We start from the raw sequence: 25,496 nt of genomic DNA on the forward strand, positions 1-25,496 counted from the left end.
CAGAAGTTTTAAAGTATTTATTTGAAGTGCCTACTGCACATTAAAAAAGAAATTAGTTAAAGGTGTTTTTGCTCTATATTTAATATCTGATGTAACATTTTAGTTTGATATGATTATACAAGGTGTCCAGAAATGACTACAGAGTTTTAGAAAGCCGATTATTTACGATTCTTTATTTAAAGATAATATCGCAAACGGTTTATTTTTGAAATACAGAGGTTGTTAAAATTCAAGTTTTCGAAAATATTACTTAATAATAGTGACAAGAGTAATAATAAACTGAAAATAATGCGAATTACCCCATTAGGAATACAATAAAAATGAACTATTCAGGGGACGTTCGCAAAATATCGATTTGACTTAAACCTCAAAGGGAAAAAAACCTAAGAAAAACGTACTGCATGCATATACCATCATAAAATCATTCCTTGATGACAAGCAATACTCTGATAGGCCTGGTTATGGCGCATCTATTGGAAGGAAAATAACGAGGTGAAAGGCCAAATTTTGAACGCTCGGAGCTGCCTCTATAGAATAATAATAATAACAATAACATGGTTTATTATAATAATAATGAAATAAAGAGAAAATAGTGTAAATTATCTCATTAATAATGCCAACATGAATTATCCAGTGGATGTTTACAAAATTTCTATTCAACTTGAAAGTTGACGGGATAAAAGCCAAAAGCAGAAGCGCTGTATGCATGTATCATCGGGAATCATTCCTCAACAATAAATATTAATCTGATAGACTTGGCCACCTCGCACCTACTTGAGGGAAAATTATCAGCCTTAATGCTAAATTTTGCATGCTTTGAGTTGCCTCCACAGAATAATAATAACAACAATTAGTCCAGATTCCGTAAAATTTTCAGGAAGATGGCCCTCAGTGCATGCTAACCATAGTGAACTGTCGTTTGCTATTACATTGAAATTTTTTAAAGAAACACAATTCTTTCAATATTTCATATAGTGGAAACTTGAAAAAATAAAAAAAGTTCAAACTTAAGAAATTTGTCATACAAAATGGCGCAAGTATACAAACAAACCCGTTATTCCTGAGACGTTTACATTAAATATTTCTCAGGCATCAACTAGTTTGAAAAGTTTCTTATTAAGTCAAGTGTTATTAAAGAAACGTCACGCCAAAAGTACTGATTTTTCACATAATCTCATTTTTAAGCCGATTCAAGTGTTTGGTTGACTCGATAAATCCCAAAAGATAATTTCAATAGCTTTTCCTGCTAATTGATCTTGCATAAAAGTTTTTCCATCACGCAGGAACTCTCAAAATCCGCCTTCTTCCTCCTCCAGGTTATCATTTTTGTTATACTCAAATTTAAGGCTAACAAGCTAAACAGTCGTGAAATCTCATTCCTAACAGTCTTGCAATTACGCTAGTTTGACCTATGAAGGAAAACGTTAAAATATAAGGCCCCATTAATCATACTAATAACTGGACATCAGTAGGGTGTGAAGTCAGCAGCAGCCCTTTTTGCCCCTTGAAAAAAACTGACTAACGTTTTTCCACAGCCATAGCTCCAGATTGATAAATTTGGGCAATAGTCGGCAGCCTGGAAGACGATTTGCGGAAATCGAGGAATTTATTAAGAAAAGTAGTCCACTATAAAATCGGCGAATAAAGTTGAGCGCGTGTCCAACTGTCACGGCTCTAAACGGCTTAATGGGTTAGGGCTACAACTCCTGGAGACATCTTATTCCAGCATTAAATCCCGACCGTCTGGCAATAAAACCATTTCCAGACGCGGCTTAATTTGTTCGTGACACCTTCAGTTGCAGGAGATCACGTGATTACTCTTAGATACGAGCCGTCGCAGGGCGAATTGCGACATGAAACCCACTCATAAAGGGATTTAAGGGCAAAACCTGCACCTGCTGGGTTTCCTCCGGGATAACGTATTAAGTCCGGGACGAGCTGTGATGGTTTTATGCGCCCCGGTATGCATAATTCTGTATGATCATTTTATCGCGTCTCTGGTGCCCGCAATATAATCTTCCATTCTTATGTTGCATCAATCATGCCACGCCAAGAGTGGAGGACGTAAAAATCAATTTAGCGTTAAATTCGGATCTGGAAAGTGCACCTTCTACAACTTCACTTTACAGAAATAACATCAGGGGGCTTTCGACCTCATTTGCCTCGCGTTTAGTGTCGTCTGAAGGTAAATTTTGCGTAAAATAGGTCATGCCGAGCATATTCTCAAAGAATATTGGAGGAATGCAAATGTTTTAGTATGCGATGGCTTGATTATGATAAATTTCTGAATACGACTTACTAGAAGTTCAAAACCTCACAAAGGTCACAATAAAATTGTCTCTTGCGCAGCGTGCAGCAATTTATTTTGGAGTCTGCAGAGCTTTTTCTGAAATCTGATAAATTTAACGTATGCAAAATAAATTACACAGACAGGTTTAAGATTGAAAATTTTTGGGTTTCCGCAGAAATAGGCACAACGAATACAAAGCCAGTAATAAAATTACAAAATCGAAATTTGCACGCAAATCTGCTTTGCGGCTGTTCCATTAGTTGCAACTGATTATTACAGGTTGAATAACCACAAAATAAAACAGATAATTGAAGAAATTAAGCAAAATACGAGATTTGGTTTTGAAATGTGGGTCGAAATCAGCATATAGAATGAATGGACAAAACCTTACCTGTTTTCGGATACAGTAACCTATTGCCTTCAGGTGCGTAAGTGCGCCTTCTTTCTCTAACAATATTTGAAATAAAGTTCGACTTTGACTCACTTTCAGGAGTATCAAAGTTGATAGAAAAAAGAATAAAAAAGTTAGGACAAACCGGATACGACATTGCTCCTCCTAAGTAAAAGATAAAAATTCAGAACTTCGCAGAAAGTAAATCTTCTTAGCAGTTACACAGATAGCGTTGAAAAATGTTGTGGAGATCCACATTCAAGGATAGCAGAATATCTATTTCTCTGACTCGTATAAAATCTTTGGAAAGATCTGCCCAATGGCATTGAACATTTAAATTTTCCCATACCCATATCTCCTGTCTTCACGACTGTTACAACCTTCTATAAGCCTGCCACTTTGAAGTTTAACAATACTTTTTACTCTATTCGTTCAGCATAAGTTTTGTATTCATTCTAACTGAATAGTCACATCTAGGAACTTCTCCCAGCACAAGTCGGCTCATCCGTTGTTCCATATTTCGCTTTATTACCTGCCTATAGTTGCTTTTTCACGAATACAAATTTTATATCAGATCTAACTTATTTAAATTTCATTAATTTTGAAATCTCATGGTTCTGAAGGACCCAAAGGGATTCGTTAGCCTCAATGCATGTCTGTAAAGAATTTTTCTTGAGCCACCTTCCTCACCTCTCGCTCCAGAAGACTTGGCAAGGGAATTAGGTCGAGGGGAGACATTCTATGGCAGCGATGGGCGTGGATCTCATCGTCCCTGATATACAAAGGTAAGTATGACTGCGGAGACGCCAGTTTAGCCACTATAGTAGATTCCTTGATTTTTAAGAATCAAACTACACCTCCGTGCGTGATTATTTCAATCCAGACAAGATTTCTCACACGTTTTTGCAAACTCGTAGACAAAACAATGCTGTCCGCACCATGTAGGCTACATCAAATATCCAGAGTAGGCTTGCTCTGAGGATCCTTGTCAGTGATTGTACAAAGAGTTCCTCTATGCCCTACTATAGGAGCATAGGCAAAAGATCATCTTCACCAGCTAATTTAGATGAATGAAAAAATAACATTATCGTTTTTAGTCCAGAAGGTCTGACTACTTCATAAAGACTGCCCAGTTAGCCCTACAAGGCAGGTTTCAAACTCAGGCTGCCTGGGAAATTTCCCTTTCAGAGAGAATGTACAGAAACCTCCCCTGTCTCCGACATTGGTAAAGGATTTTAGGGATTCTGGCACTTGTGAGTAGACTTCCAATCTCCTCGCACACCGTTATCTAGGGCGGATTTTTGGTATTCTTTATTTTCTTGTTGTAGTCTGACAGTGTTCGTTTCTATTCGTTCCAGTTGTCCATAATTTTAGTACAATTGAACAGTCAACGGATATCCTTCTTTCGTTTCGCTTCAACGAACAATTAAATTTTTTTATACATCGCTTATCTTCCTGGTGACAATTACAACCTTCCACAAGTCTATCACTTCAATGCCACCGGTTAATCCACTTTTGTTCCAGATTATATTCTGTATACCTTTTAACTGAACATCCAGGAACTTCTGCCAACACAAGTCAGTTCATCCCTCGCTCTATATTTCGCTTTATAGTCGTATTTCCAGGACTGACGGATATTATATCAAATCTGGATTGATTAAATTCAATAAAGTTCTATTTCAAACCTCAATAGTTAATTATTGGTAACACAGCCAGCTGGTAATGAAAATAAATTTATATGCATGAAGGCGTTTTCATTTTATCCAACACCACACTTGTTGGGCATGTTTGAATCTTTGGTACGTTTGAACGTATGGTAGAAAATACTCACCCATATGAAGAGATTTTAAAATTAGATTCTTAATTTTACAGCTATGTACATTACCATTATGCCTCGCAAAATTTTGCATCTCAAAACCCTAGCAATAGACTGCTTGGATGGAATTAACGAGAGAAGCTCCAAATAAGGAAACAGGGAGCCAATATTTCCCTGAAACAATACACTGAAGCGCCCTTAGCCCTAAATTAAGATGTAATTTCGACTCGGAGAATGAAACTAGTTTTTGCGATACGATCATTAGGGAGCACAGCGTTACTGAACGTTAACTGATTCTTATCTGTTTTTCTTCGCCAAGGAACAAATAGCTTTAATTTCCCCATTTTCCATTGAATCTTGCTTTTTATCGTCTTAGCAGATCTAAATGTGGCGAAGCATACTGTAGTGATAAGCTAGATGAAATATATAGTTTTAGACGAGATGAGAGATGATGAAATTTGGGCAATCGTTTATTTCTTCTAATTGAATTGTCCTCTGAGGATTAATCTCGGAGGACACACACGAGAAAAATATGATTGTAACTATGTCACACCAGTCCTCAATGTTCGTGTTTCTCTTTTAAAATATCATCTGGAATTCCTATCATTATCATTTTTACTGTGTTTACACATGACCATTGTGAAACTTGAATATGGCCCTTCAAACAATACCTAAGCTTTTTTAAATATGGGATATCTCCAAAAAAATCAGCAAGTGGTACACACATTATCGATTACTGCCAAAGGGCACCTGGAAAGTAGGAGTATAACGATGATAAATGGATATGTGGGAATGCCGCACCTCACAAGTATTTTTAAAAAACCACCACCGGCATCGATCGATCATAAACTAAATGATGCTTATAAACGTATTTCGTTCCCATAATATGTATGTATATATCTTCCCATGCGGGTCGTTGAGGTCGACTGTGGTGATATGGGGTTGAAAAATCCCTATACCTTTAAAGGATTACCATGGCAAGTTGTACTATTTAGGTAACTGAAAAAACATCCCAGAGACCTTTAAGAACTTTAATAAGACATTTAGTGTACTTTGTATCCCACATCTATAACCGTCCAAGTATGGAACATACAGGCATCAACTTTTTTTTTTAAAGACACGGAGGTGCCAGTTCTAGTTCTCATATCTGAGATGAATCTGCTTGATGTAGGAGCTCTTACGACCCATGATACTATTCAAAGGAATCATATCCATGTTATTTCTTAACGTTTTGCATACTTTTTTGGTTACTATTCGTGGTATGATTTCTAATTCTATTTTCTTCGCCGATTCAACTACCGCCGATTAAATAATCCTGGATTAACCTATCTTGAATCAATTTAAATAAACCTGAACTTGACTTTAAGAATATTTCTGATATAATTTCAAGACGGCTTTGATATTAAAACTGAAGGCAAAAATCCGTAAAGAAAAGCACCAATACTCATCCTAATGCCTGGAGCTTACAGCTGGAAATAAATGGATTTCTACCCCTAGAATCTCGGATTTGCTCTAACCATGTTTCTATTGTTTTGGAAGTTTTCCGACACAATGGGAACTGTTCCTTTCAAGCAAAGTTTATTAAATTGTTCAACAGGGCAAGCATCAAAGGTTAAGATTATAATAATTTTTATGTCCGATTTGATTATAAAGGGCCCTTTATGATACTGCTTTACGGCCATGAAGTGATTGAGGTGAAGCAGGTGTCTAACATATGTGTTTTCTGTGGAACTGTCACTGGCACGAGGACTGAATTTTGATTTACAGACGTAAATTCAAAATAATAAAGTCGGGCATTAAAGAGCTCAGAAAAAAAATTGGAATGGAAAAAATAGTAAATCGAAGAGTGGTTTAGAGAAATTTCTAGTTATTCCCAATTATTAATTACAATCCGCCCATGGGCATTGGCGATGGGCAATCACCGTTGTTATTAAATATGCAAACAACATCAATAGGGTAATAGATTATCAATAACATGTGTATTTCAAAATGCATCAGGAACTATAATGTTTTTTTCATATAAAAAATCGACAACGAGGTATGATCGACGCTGAAATAATTAAACCTGGAATAACTGTAGCGCTTTACATATAAAACTCCGTTTACATATTTTATATTTTGATTTTACTCTTTTCACATTGGCTAAATACATCACGTGTGCGAGAGAGGTAAAAATTGATGAATAATATGTTGTCGAAATTTCTGATCAATAACTTACATATTGGTACAGCTAGAGGATTCAGCTCTCTCAAAATCGCCATTTACCTGAAAATAATAAAAAATGTAAAAAAAAGACTTAATTAGTGCAAACTGTTAATGACAGTTTTAGATCTTGTAAATCTTCAGAAGTTAACACGACGTAAAAATCTTAGTTCGCCATCTTACGTTGTTAATTCCTGAAATTCTGGACGAACCTGAATTTACCTTCCAATTTTACCTTTCATCCTTCTAGGGCAATGACGTAGAGCAGAAATGCAGAGCATTTAAATTGCCATTTGAAACAAACGCATTCAATGCATCGTTATCGAATGAGTTCTTCTGGCAAACCAGGTAGAAGTTTCTGAACGTAAAAGTAAGTAAATGATTTACGATATTTTCCAAGACCGGATAACTTTTCTCTTTGTGCACACTTTCGTAAATAACTGCGAACTCGGCGAATGTGCTACTTCGCGTTATCAAAACAAACAAATCACGAGAAACGAGACATTATCGACACTGAATGCAAGGAAACTTCACAATTTTCATTGAAGCGCAACGGTGAGTTTCTATTGAAATTCCATTTATTTTTTCTTAAATTGTTAGTCCAGCATGAAGTTTTTCGCCTGAGAAAATTAACATTTAAATAATTCGCCCACATTTTCGGAGATTTTGATGTGGTGACTTGTTCGTTTTCTATATTTGCAACAGTGGGGAGTTAAATTTTAAAACAATATACCAGAGTAGATGTTAAAAATGTTGGACGAATCAGAACATTTTTTTTCTATAATAAAATTGTGACTCAAACATTCACGACATGGGATATACATAAATCAGTCATTCAATCGAAATTAGCACTTCCAAAGTAGTTGTCAATTTTTTATATTCTTCGAATTTTTATCCCAAGCATCTCGAGAAAATATGGACCAATACTTAAAAAAAAATACACAAAGTTTATCGCATTACCGAGCTTTATAATCCTACATAAATTGGGTATAGGTAGGATTATAGAGCACCTCAGTAGTAATTTCCGAGATACCGACATAGCTTGATCCAAATTTTCCTGATTTTAAGATGGCCGATAAATGAAGATTTACCAAACTGCATTTTCAAAACTTTCAGTCACTTTAAAAATAAATAAAAAACATGGCTGAAACAAGAACACAGGGAAATCGCATATTTTAAAAGAAATTAGCGAAATTCGAAGAGGTTCCAAAAAGAGAGAATTATGGCAATTCTAATGAGCCATAGATGTCAATCATTTTCTGTACGAGTAATAACCTAAATGTGTCTTAAGAACAGTAAAATGCTCGATTTATTTAATTTAAAAACAGAGGAACAGGGGAGACAATTGATTGATTGATCAAGAAAACACATTTTCAGGTGACTTCAAACAAATGAAAATTTGGAAAATTGTCATTGAATTTCGCTGTCAAATTTCGCAATTTATACGAAACAGTTAGCATCCAAAACACTACAGCAGAATTTGTGATATAATTGGTTAAATAGTAGCGCGATGTGCATGTGATAATGCAAAACAGGGTGTTTTATTTAAAAATATGTGTTTAAAAAATAAAATATTTGGATAGAATTTCAACGACCCAAATATATTAACTACACCACCACATTTCAGTTCAAGTAATGATCCCCTAAGGAAGACTCATATACAGAAAAAACAAAGTTGAAGTTGATGTTTTGATAAATGTGATTTTTTCGTATAAGAAAAATTTTAAAAAGACGGAATTCGGGAAATTTGTAACTGCCCAAGTAATGACGTAGGGGAAATGCGGGTAAAATGGACATGAAAATATATATGTAAAGGCCAGTTTAAAAATATCTAATTTCATCTACAAGTTATTGAATAATTTATAAAATATGTGATATTTTCAATTGAAATATTACAGAAAATTGTTAAGTACTCTGGATAGATGGGAAAATATGAGCTTCATAGAACAACTAAATGACTTTTCTTTTTAGTGTTGATCTTCAAATGAGGTTTTCGAAGTAGACGGAGGATCACCGGCAGTTTTTTCGAAAAAAAGGAAAAGAAAATTACGAATTTTTACAGAAAATTTTCAAAGGAGATATAGTTGCAGTACTACTTTTCTTCATTTCTGGAATTTTGAAATCGATATCTTTGCAATTTGTGGACCAATTTCTCTCAACCAATACACGTATTAAATTGATCGTCCCAATGGGCTTAATGAGAGAATCGCCATTATTCAATGAGCCTCAATGAAGAAATCGAATTGCTCAGAATCTATTTAGGTCTATTGGAAATGTCTAGACTCCTGGTAGAGACTGAATTATCTATTTTCATTGAATTCGTGAATTCGTAATGAAATTCACTTTACTCCTTTTGCGTCATTCCCTTTTATAACGAGCATTAAATCGACCAAAACAGTTGATATTCAAAGCACGATTGAAAAAGCAAAATAATGAAGCCAATTTAGCTAAAATATTCAACACCATCTGTTAGTTGGACGAGTTTCACCAAATCGGAAGCGGAAAGAAACATGCCCGATAATAAAGCCCTTGAAGTGGCCGGCCATTTTCCCCAAATAGCTTCCTCCATTAAGAAGAAATTGTTAAATTTGGGGGAAATATATACGAGTATATAAACGAGCTAGTGGCTTTTATAGCAGAGGATGAGCTGACGGTTTCGCAAACGGGGAAGTCAAATAACGAGGACGTTTTACGACCGGTTAAAGGTCCAGATATGGACATCGCTTGTGGCTTGACCGGTTCTGGGTAAAGCAAACACGTGCTACTATCGACAAACAATTCGATATTACTTTGCAAACCTCGAAACAATTTGTAAATTCCTGGAACAAGACTAGGCCGGGTCTGAACCGAACTAATCAGCAAATTCCGGGCAACTGGTAGAAACTGACTTCGCAACACACAAATCTCAAAGGGTCAATTAAAATTAATTCGCATTCAATTACCATAAAATTTGTCATCTTAAAACCGTTTAATGTCAAAACGTATCGGGCCTCCAGGCAGGGCCCGGTTTGACCCTTTGCGTATTAATTAGGGAAGGGTTGTCGAAAGGTCGGCGAATAGGAGTTTCGCTCGGTATGCAACAGGGTTCTGACGACAGCAATTTTAGAGAATCTCAGAGACACTGGGTGAGAATTGAATTTACAGCAAATATCCCCCGATTTACATAAAATGAAATGTGTCAATCTATCCGATTTATTAAGGGCAGGAGTTCTTTAAATCGTTTCATTATATAAAAATACAGGGTAAGCCGTATAAGAAGAGAGCACTGCTCTATATAATTTCGTTTACAAGACAAAACTTTTTAGTGGCAGACATTTCTTTTCAAAACAGCCCTTGAATTATTCAGTAGTTCCTTCTCTTTGGCCTTAAAAGTTGGGGATTTGAAATTTTATTTGCCGTCAGTGTTACGTCATCATTTTTTACGAGTACACTCTGTATAAAATTACTGTATTTGCTGTTTAATTCCTCCGCTAAATATGGCGTAAGTAGCATTGAAGTGATATGGAAAATCTTTCTGGTGTATGGGACGAGAGCCACTGAATTATATAGTGGAGAAATATTAAATTTTAGGTTGAAAATGTCGCAAAACCCCATGAGTCAATATTGAACATTCCCCTCGGTAAAAAAGGCGAAACATGGAAAATAATTTCGCGAGCAGGGATGTGTGGTATCTACAGAGATTTGGCACGGGAAAACGACATCGACAGTCGATTTCCCTCCCCTAAAATACAAAACATTTTGCATTTCCCCTTTCGAGACGGGAGTTTTCACGCCTTTCCTGCTGCCCATCAACGCAATTTTCGTTGCAAATCATGGCACAATGGAAATTGGGGAAAATGATAATTTTTAGGAAGCATCCGTGGGGAGTGGTTTGTAATTTCCCTTTCTTCTCATACGATTTGAATTTTTTTTTCGTTTTAAGCAGGGGGAATTTTATTAAACAGATTATGTTAATCTGATTAGGAATTAAAAATATGGTGGACTGTATTTAACCACAAGAGAGGAATTTATGGCCATGTTACAGGGAACACCAACCCTTTCCTGTCCTATTGTCAGGGATAGTGAGCAATGTTATCGGTTATTGATTCGTGCAGTCATAAACATGCCATCCACGCGGGTTTTAAATTTAAATATACTACGGCAGGTATTTAATCAGTCAAAGACAGTAAAAGAAAAAAAATCAAAATGTTGATTAAAAAAGAAGAAAATTAAAACGAGAAATTCTATTTCTCATTATTCCACCCCCCAAAAGATACTTTAAGTTTTTCCGACTTGAAGCTAAATGCGTAGTAGACAAGAAAACAATGCAACTCTAATCGAAAATGCAAAGAAACGATATAAAACTACAAAATTTTACTACCTGGATAAGGGGCACAGTTACTAGCGGACGCTGCAAATTTCATTTGCGACCTTAGAAATAACAGGACGTTACAGTTATAACGTCGTTCGAGAGTTATGGTTATAACGTCCTTCGGGATGTTATAACTTTAACGAGGAATGAAATAACTCTACTCAATCTCAGTCCACTCAAGGGGTGGTTTCTGTTCATATTTGCTCAGCACCAATGCATTACGTGTTATGTTTGCCCCCGCCATCCCCAAAACTCAGCTTGCATTTTCTGTATCAATTACCATCGATATATTCGCCTTACTGGTAAGTAGGGTAAGGAATTACCTACGTTTAAAAGACTAAGTCAAGTGGATCCTCACTTACGAGCGTGAGAGGACTATAGTTGAAAAGTGACTCCTCTTGTATGAATAGAGTAGAGTATCTATTTTAAGCCGTCGAAGTGGTGGATACCTGCTGGATTAAAATGCCAATTGATAAATAGTTTCTGAAAGACTTGCTTTGAGAAGTCTGTTAATTTAATGTATGCTCACTTAAAATTAGTTCCTTGGTCGGAACAAGGATCAAAGAGCTTCCCTCGGCGAGCATAAAGCGATGAAAACTTGCTAAGAACATGTTTGTTGCCAAATTTGACGAAAGCTGTAGTAAACCGCTTTAGTGCTGTCACAGCAAGTGCTGTCGAGCTCAAATATGCAGACAAATGCTTTGCGAGTTTTTACGCCTCATATTATACACCCAAAGTAATCAAAACTGGACCTGCATAGTCGAGGCATACGTGGGAAAATGCCTTTAGTATATTGATCGTGAAGTGGTGGTAAATCTGCCATATATGGCACACGAGATTGTGGATTTAATTTAAAACATCGAGCATACTTTGATATACGTCAGGGATGAACAGGATTATAAATATTTAATGCCCGGAAATGCTGCACATAGAAATTATACAACGCTTTGAGATCAAGATGAAGTTAGGAACTTACTCTACAACGAAATATGCAAGGAGAAATATCTTAAAGAGAAAAGTAGAAAACTTATCGGTCTATGTATGTATGTATCGTAGCACTCTATTATCATCCCTAAGGAGATGGATAAACGATGCCGATTTAGCAAAAAGTCTTGATGGTTTTGTGTTGGTTTTTCATGAGCTTCCGGGCTATAAATATTTTGAAATTTCCTATAGACCGACGCCAATTATATAAAGTCATTTTCATGTATTACATAAATAGCAATAAATAAAGAGCATGATTTTAACCATAAATCTTAGAGTTCGGATTCAAGTTCTTTAGTATATTTATGAAGAATCTCAGTGATTTTACAATGAGGTTCTGACATTATTGAAGCGATCATCAGTAGTAATTAAAGTAGTCCCTAGATTCTAATTATACAATTGCGTAGGATGCTTTGATTTACCGACCAATCTTTACAAAAACGAACAGCAAAGCATATTCGGTTCGAAGAACGAAAGTGTATTTAGCCTTTGGTATGTGAGCTCTATTTGACGACAAGAAAAAAATTCGTAGGAATGATGGAAGGAGCACTCAATCTTTCATGTTCTATTGACACGTGTTTCATGATATCTGTGGACATGTGTTTTGTGGTATGTAATGACGTGTGGTTGTGTCCTTTTCATCCCTTGCCACGTGCCATCGTGGTAAAGGACATAGCAACAATTCCGTTTCCCATCATGGAGTTTAGATTATTTCAGAACTTAGTAATTTCCTCGTAAAGCAAAAATACCGTATGGCGGAAATACTAAATCAATAATCAGATTTTTCATCGTCAACTTTCTGGCTGCCATGCTCTAAGACAAGATTAGAAATTTATATCTTTTCCTAATTTCAACTTAACAACTATTTCAAAATAGAGCCGAAATCTACAAAAACTAACTAAAAATGCAATTAGTGTCCAATCAGTTTTCACTACTCTAAACGAAGCTCTATGGAAATGCACCTGGAAAACAGCAGCACATTTCAATTAACAATTTTCGAATCAAAATACAAACGGAAAGGTATTTATAATCGCTTTGTTTTGTCAACACGATATCCCTTAAATTCCATTGCTTTTTGGAAATCTGGTTAAAATCCATTTTTTGTGTCGGCACATAACAAACTCTCCATCAAATAAAATTTTTATATCGGTTGTTTTAAACTCCAATATTCGTAGCATTATTCTTTGCAATATTGTAGAAATAACAATGTTTGCATTCCATTTTGTGTGCTTTTACTAGGTAATTTCGAGCATAACTGCCTGTTTTGCTAACTTTTCAATAATGCATGTTAAAACATACACCATTTGTTAACCGGATATTTTCATTAACAAATATGCATTAATATTAAGAAATTTACGTTAAAAACTTCTTAGCTGCCTAATCACGTTGCAGCTGGGACCTATTCTTACCGTTCAGGAATTAAAAGATCACCGTTTGTAAAAATCTCCTTTAATTAAAGCGAATTCAAAAAATAGAAGGTCGGTTTTTCCACAGTGAATAACGAGGAAAAACTTGCTATATGGCAAAGTCGGGGCATTAATTAGGGCCCCTAAATTGGCATTAATTACGACTGGCCAAAGGCAAAACGGGGTGACCTTTGCATATAGCTTGTAACGGGTCCTACTAAGGGAGCTTTTGAGTAATTGTAACATAACCACAATAACATTTTGTGTAGGTAGGTATTATTCGCGTTTTCATTAGATCTCCTAATTAAAATAATGTTATTCCCGACAATTACAGGTAACCCAAGATATTTGCGGCATCAGACAGGGGTTTGCTACTCACCAAACCATTTAGGTGGTTTTACACTTACGTGGGCGTATATTAAACAAGTGGAGCTCCTATATTAAGCGAATGATTCGACTTGAATTTTTTACTTTCAATGCCAATTTGTGGTCCTTTCCCAACCTTTTACCCTGTAACTAACGGACACAACGAGATAGAAACTTGGAAAGGTTCCCAAATCTGTGGCGAATTTTTAAATTTCATGTTGGAAAGTGTAAATTTGTCCCCAATTTCCGAATTGCCCACAAAAGCTAGAATTTGCCATAAAGGCTCATATGAAATCTCCGAGCTTTTCCTATACGTGACGGATTTACGTGTTTTCCCTGAAAAATCGTTTACGGACCATAATTCTCATTTCAAAAAATATGCAAATTTTACCGAAATGTCCTGATCCCATAATTCCTCTTCATATTTTATTAAAAAATGTTCGTATAAATATATTTGTTCTACTTGCTTCGTGTCGTAAAAATAGGGCGATAAGGTGCTTAATTAATTTTAAAAAATATGTTTTTTTAATTAAACAAGTGAAGCATCAGCTTCTGTTATAAAAAAAGCTGGTAAATAATTGACTATTACTGCGAGCAGATTTCGTCAAATTCATGTTCTAAAATATATTTCAAGGAATAGGTCGTCTGGCCTGCTATTTTTGAGAGCCGATATCTCGGGAACAAGATGAGGACCAGCTACCAAAGTAGAGATCAAATTAATCGTAATATTTGATCCTAAATGGAAGACAACTTTAAGTTGATGCCACAAATATTTTTACCCATATGGATACTTCCTCAGTGAATACGAGCGGCCTCCCATTGTGATTGTGTGAATTCAAACTGTGCACGACGCATCCAATGCCTTTTCCACACCTCTTTGAATCACAATTGAGTTGTTCACTGCCTTGAGATAAAAATCCTCATTAAACGTTTCCTTTCAATCTCTCAAAAATAACTTCTCAGCATAATTTCTTCGACCGACTAAAAGCGTCTCAATCTCGCTATTCTTTTAAGCCACAGAAAAGGGGCAATTAATTCTTCTGAAATACCTGATTAATTATGTTGGGACAATGGTTTGGATGAAAGTGAAACTTTGTGGAAAACCAGCCTCCCACGGGACTGTGAAAAACAAAAGAAAACAACTTTTTAAGGACCCTTTCGGACACTTAATTAATTCCGGCTGTCTCGTGTCTTTTTGGCTTTGTGTCTGCAGACGTCGAAGAAATGGTGCTTTTCAAGCGTATTTTAATGGGTTTCGATTATAATTTGTTTTTTTTTCTCTAAATTCATTCTTCTCATTTGTTTCTCTTGAATATTGAATTTTACCTATTAATTTGGATCGCAGCCCGAACCCATCTCCTCATCGAGGATGAATAGGTCCTTTGAGAGATTTAAAAATATTGTCGGACAGTAAAAAGTATGTTCTTGACCACCCGTGTGACATTAATTGTATGTAGAGGAGCAATTTATATTTAAATTTTGTGATAATCCCCCATTTCCCGAACAAAAGCAACAAAAATCAACCGATCGAACATCACAACAATGTTTGAATTAATAGAGATAAAAATGTTTGCAGTGTACGTTATGCCAGTGCGAAAGCAATTTCACGGTTACCTGAAAAACAATAGAATTTAATGGATATAGGGCTACGGAAAACATTCATTAAAGCCAATATTTTGTTTTAAAAATTACAACATCAAATCAAAACCAATAAACTTTCATTCGAATTAGTCAGGTTTGTGTTATCTAATGGAGAGAACTTTGCGGAAATCCTCCCGCAAAAGGAGTTTTACATGGCAGGGAACTCTATATAGGGTTATTCGATTACTTTACATCTGACACCGAACTTCTTCAAGCAGATATCGATTTCGAATAAAAGAGCGGGAGTACTTTAGGTTTAGGAAGATTTTGGATTTATTTAATGTGTAAGTTTTGTTGAAGCCGAGAGTTCCTAGTCGGAGCTAATAAGGATATATCCCACCAGACTGTCTAGTTTCATGTAACGAGATTCTGCTGCGAGGAGCCAAAAGTCATAAAGATCTTCTTTAACATATATCTAGACAATAGAATTACTTTCAGCAACTTGGGAGGGTGATTGTAGATAATAGGAGCTGCTGGGGAATGCTGCTGTTGATATTATCATAAAGTTGTTACATATTCGAAAATTTAGAGAATGAAAGTGTTCTTCTGGAAGCATGGAAGACCATAATATAGAGAATAATTTTCGAGATACTCACCAACAATAACTCAAATTTTCAAATAGATGGGAGATTTTGGAACCCACTTTCTATGTGGGTTGTGGTCTAACGCTCTTCCACTCGAATGTATTCATTACTCGAGCTAATACGTGGTTGAGAATAAGTTTCTTCAACAGCTTAGAACATATACTAAGAAATGATATTCGTCTGTAATCCGATGTGCGGTTTTCATGTTTCTCGGGTTTCAGGGTAGCTACTACCATGGACTTCTTGAAAAGAATTGGGAATGTTCCAGTTTCTAGGATATTGCTATGAAACTTAGCGAGCCACTGGAATGTATGTAGTTCACAAAGTTTAAGCAATTCTGGCTATATTGGATCCATACCAGCCGCCTTTCCGGTTTTCATATTTTCCAAAATGCTCTGAGTTACAAAATTCAATTTTATCGACATACATCTATATTGATAAATAAAAAAAATATTTATAACTCCCGCTGTTTGTGAAAGATTTCACTAGGATTTCTAATGTATGGATAGCTTTATAATCTACGCTGCTGGGATTTTTAAATCATAAAAAAAATCTACAGGGCAATAATATTTCTAAGGTCAAATATCCTTTTATCTTTCTAGTTTTTTTTTGTGGTACACCACTGACCGTTCACTTCAAGAAGGTTGAACCGCTTCTCTAATTTACACTCACGTTTTTGTTAAAATTACTGTAAAGTATTGTAAAAATATGAGAGAAAACACATTTTTACCCTATTCACCACTATTTAGAACACAACATGAAATAGTCATCGACTCGAGTAAGTAGAAGGTATCGTGCATTGCTTGTAATTTTCCCAAATAGCTCGAAAACAGTTACGAACACGAAAGAAATGCAGTACCTAAACAAATCTCTAAATTGTTTTAAATTGATAAGAAATGATACACCACAAAAAGATTGGGATAGTCGAATGGGCCCCATTACATTTGGGTTTCTATGACTCTTTCCAATTGTTTTGAAGTTAGATGTTTCAAACAACATCTTTGTCCAAGTAAGCAAAAGTAGAGAAAGCTAAGGAATATACACAAAGGGGAAATAAAACTAAAACAGATGCAGAAAGATAATAGTGCATGGAGTAATGCAAGTAACTGGACACAGGAGAGCATGAGATAACCATATTCATGAGCATGTTGTGGTTTGGACCATTACGTATTTAGGTTTCATTTAGAATATTTATGATTCAGAGGTTAGATGACTCAAACTCGCCACAGTCGTTTTCATAGATTTCCTCCAATTACACATTTCCTGCTAAGAATAAATTCCTATCATAAATACTTTTGCAATTCTGCAATAAGACTCATCGGGCTTGCTTGGGTATGAGTTACACTGCACCCGAAAGATCCGTTATACGAAAGAACGTATAACGTACGGTACGTGGGCATAAAGGTCTACTTTCACTATAGACAACAAAGAATCCCATGCATTCTTTAGCTACGGCGGCGTTTCGTAATAAAAATGCAACCGAGCTCATACCTATTTTCCTGCTAAATTCCTTCCGGAAAATGAGAATCCCTTTCGCAGCTGAGCAACAGGAACGGAGAATATTTCGACGCGATAACTTTTGGATTTTCTTTGATTGAATATATCTATAAACACGTATCCAACGCTGATCTTGGGAGTGCAAAATAGCCCTTTTGCCAATACTCATTAAAAATAATTGAAGTGCTATCGATGTAACCGAGACGAGTGACTCAGTATCTCTCAAGTGGGAGCTGCGAAGCTCTCTGATCCCTTTTAAGGCTTCAGTGCGTATCTGATTTTTTAAAATTAATACTGGGAAATTATTTGCTTCACTCGCAGTCAACATTTCTCCAAAAACTCATCAACCAACAGCTGCAATGCAATAATAACATCCGGGAAAGGCTTTATAAACAGAGTTTTGTACTTTTTAGTAAACATTTTGCAAGACCCAATTAAACCGGAATTACCTCGAAAAATTCCCATACTTGTTTTGCAAACACAAACTATTTTGATCCCAGTTGTACCACAGTCTAAAGCCCAATAATAAGGACATTTTTTCGTCCTGGAGAGGTACGCTATATTTAGTCGTCCTAAAAACTTGTAGTTTCTTGTTTGGACAGGAAAATCTTTGTAAAATTTTGATTACAGTGGAGTTGCAGTAAGCATTTAATTCCCAACACCACTAAGGTGATTATTCACATTAAACATACAGGGTTTGAAACAAATGGTTAATAGCCCTTACTAATGCCTCAGGCAGGCGAGTTTACAGTGACATCCACCGCAAATGCTCCCTCCTGTACCATATTTCCAGCTTTATTGGCGTCATTAAACTATTTCTTTAGCACCTACACCCTCGAGGATTGTGTTGATGGCCTTAAGCAGGGTCGTCCTTATTGTGCAACAATAAAACGAAATTTTTCAAAAGACTTTCTCTCCCACGTTCCGGTTAAGGAACAGTGGCTAATAACCGCAAGTTAAATACAATAATGCAGGTGGTACGAGTTAGCGACTCGAAACCGGAGTTATAAAGCGTGAATAGTCCAATAATACGCCTACAATAATATAATAGTTGTGTTCGCCTCTAGAAAGGGGGAGATACGAAACAGTGCTTTAGTGGAAATAATGCAATTTTTCTCAGTAGAAAAAGGCGAATTTTGTGCAGTCTTGCACGAGAATCTAAATCACCAGACAAACTTCCCTTTAGAAATTTCGGTAAAAGTAGAACAAATGTGAGCCACAAAGTAGGTATATCCTTTCAGTGGCTTTAAGTCGTTTAGCAGAAAAATGGCTCAGTTGTTTCAATATAACCGTACAATCTGAAACAACAGTTATCTATGTGCTTTGCTTAGGTATCACCTGTTTGTTAATTAGTACTTGATGCCTGTAAAAAAACCAACCACAAAAAAGTGCAAGCACGAATGTTAAACGTGAACGTTGGATAAATGGCCGGGGTGGTTTTGATTTATAAGGGGTTTCTCGTTCCGTTATCCCGAACGTTTTTATGCCAGCGGGTATGAGAAACAAAACGGCGTTTTTTATCCCCCTCGATTATTAAATATGTAACAATGAAGTAAAACCTGGCGAAAACGGGACGAAAGGTAATGAAATAACCGTGTATCCGGAATGCTCCCATAAAATATTACTTGTTTTCGCGTCGGGTTTACGGAAATTCTGTTTCCTAAAGTGGTACTTTAGGAGGCAAAAAGAGATGAGTATGCATGTCTCGAATATCCTCAGAATTTTCAAAAGAAATTCGAATTCAATACTTGGGATGTAGGTGAGAACAAACTATTGAAGAGTGTCGTGCGTGTAGCGAAGAATTTAGTGTAAAAAAGCATGAACTTTTTGACCAGAAAGGCTACGAAGTTTCATGTTGGCTTCCATTTCTGTATCAGCGAAGCGTTCAGGTCAGTAAATCGCGCCAAAACGAAAATAGAATTTACACTTCTCAATTTTCAAGTGGAAACTCTATAAATCCTAACAAAGACGAGTACGTCTTCCAGAAGTCGGAACCATGATAAGAATATCATCAAAATATATTAGAAAATTGAAAGTTTCTGCGATAAAGGACTCCATTGTCCATTGGTAAATTCTTGGATCAATTTTTAACTTAAATCGAACCCAAGGCGTATATCTACTCAAATAATGCTCGACGAATTTTAATTGAATTTAACACATTAACAACTCCTCTTACACACGTGAAACCTCCTTTAGGAGAGCATTGTTAAGATTAATGTAGTGCAGCAATCAGCATGAAAATTAATATATCCATTCTGAAAATTCGTTGACTTTCAATGTATATATTCCTAACCCTACTACTTACCAACACTTTGGAGGAAAAACGATGAGGATGTTTCTAATCATAACGAAAATATTAATCTGAATAAGAAGATGGAATAAAAAGAACAACTTTCACTGTTGTCTACCGAAATATGTTGTCATTTGAAAAATATCTTTAAAACCCACGTTTCAATATTATCGTGAAAGTGCTTTCTTCAGGGTTATATGTTACTGAGAATGGTAATTAAACATATTATGAATGAGGAACTGAAGATAATTGAACATAAACCATTTAAAAAACCGTAATATCGCACATGATATTGCGAGAATAGTCTGAGTCATACATAGTATTGTTTTTAAACAAAGCCATGCAGGTTGATATTCCTGTAACTACAGAAACACGAAATGATCGCGTTTCTTAATGATGAATAGTATATCCCTCAATATGGGTATATAGGAACACTCTAGAGTATTTTTATCCTCGCTCTTCTGTTGTCCTTCTCATCTTGTAGCGCCTTCTGCGTTTATCCCTGTAGTCATTATTAAAGACGGTTCAGTTCTGAAATTTCTCAAAAAGTGCGATAGTGCTACGGTTATAAGATGCTCTGCAAAATTCTCGGAGATCCAAATAACTTTCATTTTTGTTCGGTATACTGCCACCACATGAATGAGCGAGTAAAATTTCAGCTTCTAAAATTCAAATAAATTGTCATACATTTTTTTATGCTTGAAAATTTCATTCAATAGAAAGTCCAAAAAATTATGTATTTCACACCCAAATTCCAAATTATTTTGTAGGTATTCAAGGTTGATGCACGTAGAGGCAAAACATCACATAAAGAAATTAAAAGCGATTAAAACCAGATGGTTGACTTCGGGGCAACGGAGCGTAAACAGTAAAGAAAAATGGAGGAAATAGCAGAAACCGTTATTGAAGTATCTGCTTAGCAAAATTCCGAAAAAAGTTTTGTTTTAACTCGACAGTTCATGGAGGTACGTCCGTCCATGCATATCAGCACTCTGAAGTATAATTTACGTGCTTTGACCGAGCAATGAACCAAAGCTTTGTACTCTAGATAGCTCGAGAATCGTGTTAGTACCGTATACACACCTTATCAATTTTTCGTCTTTTTTCTTTTTAATTAAGGTTACCACTTAAGAAGGATCTCGCATAAGGCTAATGGTAAGAAAAAGCATAATTCTTTTAAAAAGTTAAAAAAGGCAGCTTTAAAAAGTTGTTAAAAGTCTTACATTGTCTCCAAAGCATCCGGACTGTTTACACTTTTTAAGGACGAAACTTTTGATGTATCCTGTTTGAGACAAGATATATTCCTTAGAGATGAGTCCCGTAACAAACGAAAGTTGCCAAAGTGAAAAAGTTGCCTGAATTTTTCAAGTATCAACTTTAATCTGATTCTTTTATTAAATCCGTGTTATTACTAAAGGACTTGCAACATTCAATAAATTGAATTGTTTAAGTGAAAATGCCATTAGAAATAAATTTAAAGTATACATTTATAGTTGTGGTAATTGAGGTAATTATCTGCAGGACGAAGCATTAAAGAACGTTAATAAAATGAAAGGAAATTTAGCTTATAAATAATAAATGAATTGCAGGTGTGGACTTCAGTGCGACATCCCTTTTACGATCTATTTGTCATGAGACTTGGTCAACCGGTCAAGCTGACCCACATTGATCGAATGCTGTATCAGCTATTACTTAGAAGGCTGAGTGCAGTTGTTTTATTTTGCAGGGCGGAAGAAAGTTGTAGGAAGAAAATTTATCACCCTTGAAGTCAGAATGGATAATGAAATTATCTAAAGTTACAAGAGTTTTCTATAGATTCGAGAGTGACCTAGAAGAGAATGCGAACTGAACCATTTCTTGCCTTTAATGAAAACTTATGTAAATTCGATCTGAAAATTTGATTAATTATTTACGGATCGATTCCATGTTAGGATTTGCAGACACTTCCAAGACAAATTCAAAGATTCCATCACGACTTGCGATGTTTTTCGTACTACTTATTTAGCCATTGAGGCAAATGCAATAAGGCGGAAAACTAGCACACCTTTCATTTGAACTATTGTTTATAAAATATAAGTCGCTAATAATATTAATTAGCTATCATGATGTTAAGAAAATAGTCTTAGAGATCCGTCCATTAATTCGCAACAAAAAATATTGGCTAAAAAATAGGAATGAGGTTGATCCTATCAGAGAAGATGAATATTATGGCCGAGATGAGGGTTTCCTGGTCAGGGCGTGACTGCAACAGGTGCTAATACGGTGAAACCTAAGGAGGCAATAAGCATTATATTTATAATTAGATATTATCTGGTGATATTATACGCACATACACATCTATAAAAAAAGTACGTTTTTGCATAGAAGGAGATTTAACTTATCAGATTTGTAATGAGTTTTACAGTAAACGACCTCAGTAATCTAAGCGTAGTAACAGTAGTAGTACTTGCCGGCATAATATTTTTTATTTGCATGCAGAAGATTAAAAAAGAAGTATTTATACGTAAAATATTGTATGTACGTTGTACTGACGGCGGACGTACGCCCTTTAATGAATAAAGCTAAACTTAGGCCGCGAGAGTAATCTTCTCCTTTCAGCCCTCGTAAATAGCCATTAAAAGACGTAGTTGGAGGTGCTAATGGGGGAGATTTAGAGTTCCATTTGCCCAGCCAAATATAACTCGACTTTAGGTTTGATCTGATAAATTTTATTTGTGAGTTAATTTAATTAGTGTTTTCGTAGGTGAAGGCACTCACCGTCAGCAAACAAAAAGAACCTTCGCGCCAAAGGGTTGGCGATTCCTTTTATTTTACTGGCATATGATGGTTTTGCTAAGTAACAATAATTTCGTACGTACAGATTAAAATTATCCTCTAAAATCTTGCCATATTACAAATATGATTTTAAAAAAAGCAGAGCAAAAACTTATTAAGGAAGAGGAAACATAATTCAGTATTCCTGGAATTCTTTGTTTCAACCAAACTTTTCAAAATTAAGGTTCTCCACAATTCTCTTTGTATTTAAAACTATGAATGCCTTCCTTTTCTATCATTAATGAACCCTTGGAAAGGGATCATTAAGAACTTTAAATAAAAACACAATGTAGAATTTCCAACAAAAGTTCCTAGAAACTAGGAGTTTTATCACATAACCAAGGAAGGAAAAGAAGGATATGTACACAATTTCAAGTTTATATCTCAAAAACTGCAGGACGTGTGAAATAAAACCTGTGTTTTTCGTTTTAAATCAGACTTTTAAGTTCTGAAACAGGAGCGAAATTACTTGTCGTTGATGTTGATGTGTTGTTGATGTTACAACAGAAAAACCTTCCAAAATAGCACACCAGACGATCCCAATCAATTTAACAAGGTAGTCTGAATTCGATGGTATGTGGGATGTTCTCAAAATCGGAAGAAACGTAAAAATATACGTTTCCTAAGGTCGATTTTCAAGATCAAATTTTAGATGATTAATCGATAAATTAATTTGTATTTGTTAAAAACAGATCTGGTAGGATGCAACCGATGGTGCCTTGTTATATATATATATTTCAAAAATAAAGGACTCGTCATGAAATTTCCGAAATTCGATTTTTATACGGGGGATAAACGAAAAGTTGAATGTAATAGATATTGAAAAGGTACTTTCAAAAAGATTTCAATTTAAATTAAAAAATATATCCTGATATTGAGTAAACAAAGGATGGATGTGACCAAGGACTTTAACCCATGAACCAATCCTCTGATCACGAAAGTTGAAGAAGATTACAAAGTTTAAACGTAGCAACTGTAATAACAGTACTATTTGATTGAAGCTTTACTGTACTTTTCACCTCTAAAATCTTATTTTAAATGCTATTTTAATGGCCCAAAGGCAAAATTCAACACCTGTTAGAGGCAATAATAATCATAACAAAAAGATATTAATTTCTTTTTTGTCATTGCCAACTGCCACATAAGAAGCAAAACGTTCTAATCTATTTAAAAGCGAATCAATTTACACGGTAACTATTACTAGAACCACATGTCAACCCATAAATCGAGATTACGACGATTGTCCTCATTTAGGCAGTAAATTTTTTTTAGGTTTCGTCGATAATTGCCTTTTCTTTTATTCAGGTGGGTTGATTAAAATACGAACTTGCCTATTCATTTTGAATGTTATTGCACACTTCCTATATTTTCCGAATAGAAATGCCCCGTAGAAATCCCGGGAAAATCCTCTTATTTGTATTTGGGTTTAGTTAAATCGTCCAACGGTTTAATTTACTTTACTAGGTCGTTTAAGAAAAAGGAAAAAGCCTTTTCTACTGTGCGGTTTGAGGTTGTTTCAGCTCGAAGACGGGATAATTCAATGGGTCGAAAGGGAATTTACAGGGATTTCGCGGGATAATCGACACGTCCTAAGGGGTAGCACTTCCTTTTAATTGAAAAAGGCAAAGTGAACAACCAAATTTAATTTTTCGTTCTAGGGAGGCTTTATTTTATGTTAATGGCCTGACAAGAAAGTTGCGAAAAAATGGACCGTTAAAACAAATTGTCCCCAAGGGCTCAACTTCAGACACAATTCCGGGGTAAACTTTCAGGTGGCCTTTTAGGCCGTTGTGTGACGCTCCCGAGGCACAAATCTGTTACGATATAAACTGGATAAACTGAAAAACTTGTAAATTAGGTTAGAAACTTTGGGCTTACGACATGTGTTGTCGCTTTTCTGATTCCTACTCTAGTTTAGAAAAAAAATCCAACAGCGGAAATTCCACTAGACAAACTTCGCCCTTCTGCGACTAAACAGCATTCCGGGATGCACAATAGGCACGGCCTTTTTGCACCCTAACCACTAAAACAAATTAAATCTCTTAGAGAGTAATTAATCCCCAATGAAAACAGGAGTTGCCGAAGTTCCAGGACAAAAACTCCGGCCACAGAGAAGAACCGTTAAAGTTTTCGGCTAGTTTTTGGCCCTCATTGCCACTAAGCCACAAACATTATTCAATTATTGTTATTCCATTTGGCTGAAATTTAATTACTGTAGATGGGTTGTGTAATGATTGTGATTCAGCCAAAAACTAAACATGAGTATCAATAAACAAAAGCTGTACAATCAATTTTATATGGAACTTCCTCTTTAATATAAATTATACTAAAAACTTCGTTGCAAATTAAAAAAAAGACTATTTCAACTACTTGAAAACATGATGAAAGCTATAAACTAGGCCAAACTGGTATTAGAACTCGGGTTGTGCAGGCCTATTATGGAGCCCTTCCAGACGAATAAAAGTTGCGGTATTTTTTAAGGCAATTACTCCAGAAATTCACGAAATTGTAATAACCTTTTCAATACAAATGATATTTCAAAGAAATCTTCATTTTAAGGCATTTTCGGAAAAGCGAAAATACATAAGAAAGAAACCACCTGTTTCGGGAATGAGAAGTGGTGTTAAAATCCCGCTTACGTAAATTTATAGAAGAACCCGCCGAGGCGATAAATTTCGAGTGTTTCTCGTTTTCGAGATTTCGACGATGGAAGTTTGAAAAATTACTAGAATTAGATACCTCTCTTATCATGAAAAATTTCAAGAAAACATCGAAATTTTTAAGTGCTGTTTTATGCTGATACGAATCCCATACCAACCCCCTACAAACGTTATTTTAGGGAACGATGAGGGTCATAAAGAGGT

The 25,496-nt window shown here is 35.6% G+C and overlaps 1 protein-coding gene across 4 annotated transcripts in view; it reads right to left on the reverse strand.

Moving 5' to 3' along the window:
• Positions 1 to 25,496, reverse strand: part of Fas3 (fasciclin 3) — a 164,073-nt gene that overhangs the window by 99,356 nt on the left and 39,221 nt on the right. The window lies entirely within an intron of this gene.

The sequence above is a fragment of the Euwallacea similis genome, chromosome 19 (genome assembly GCF_039881205.1).
Source record: "Euwallacea similis isolate ESF13 chromosome 19, ESF131.1, whole genome shotgun sequence".
Lineage (NCBI taxonomy): Eukaryota > Metazoa > Arthropoda > Insecta > Coleoptera > Curculionidae > Euwallacea > Euwallacea similis.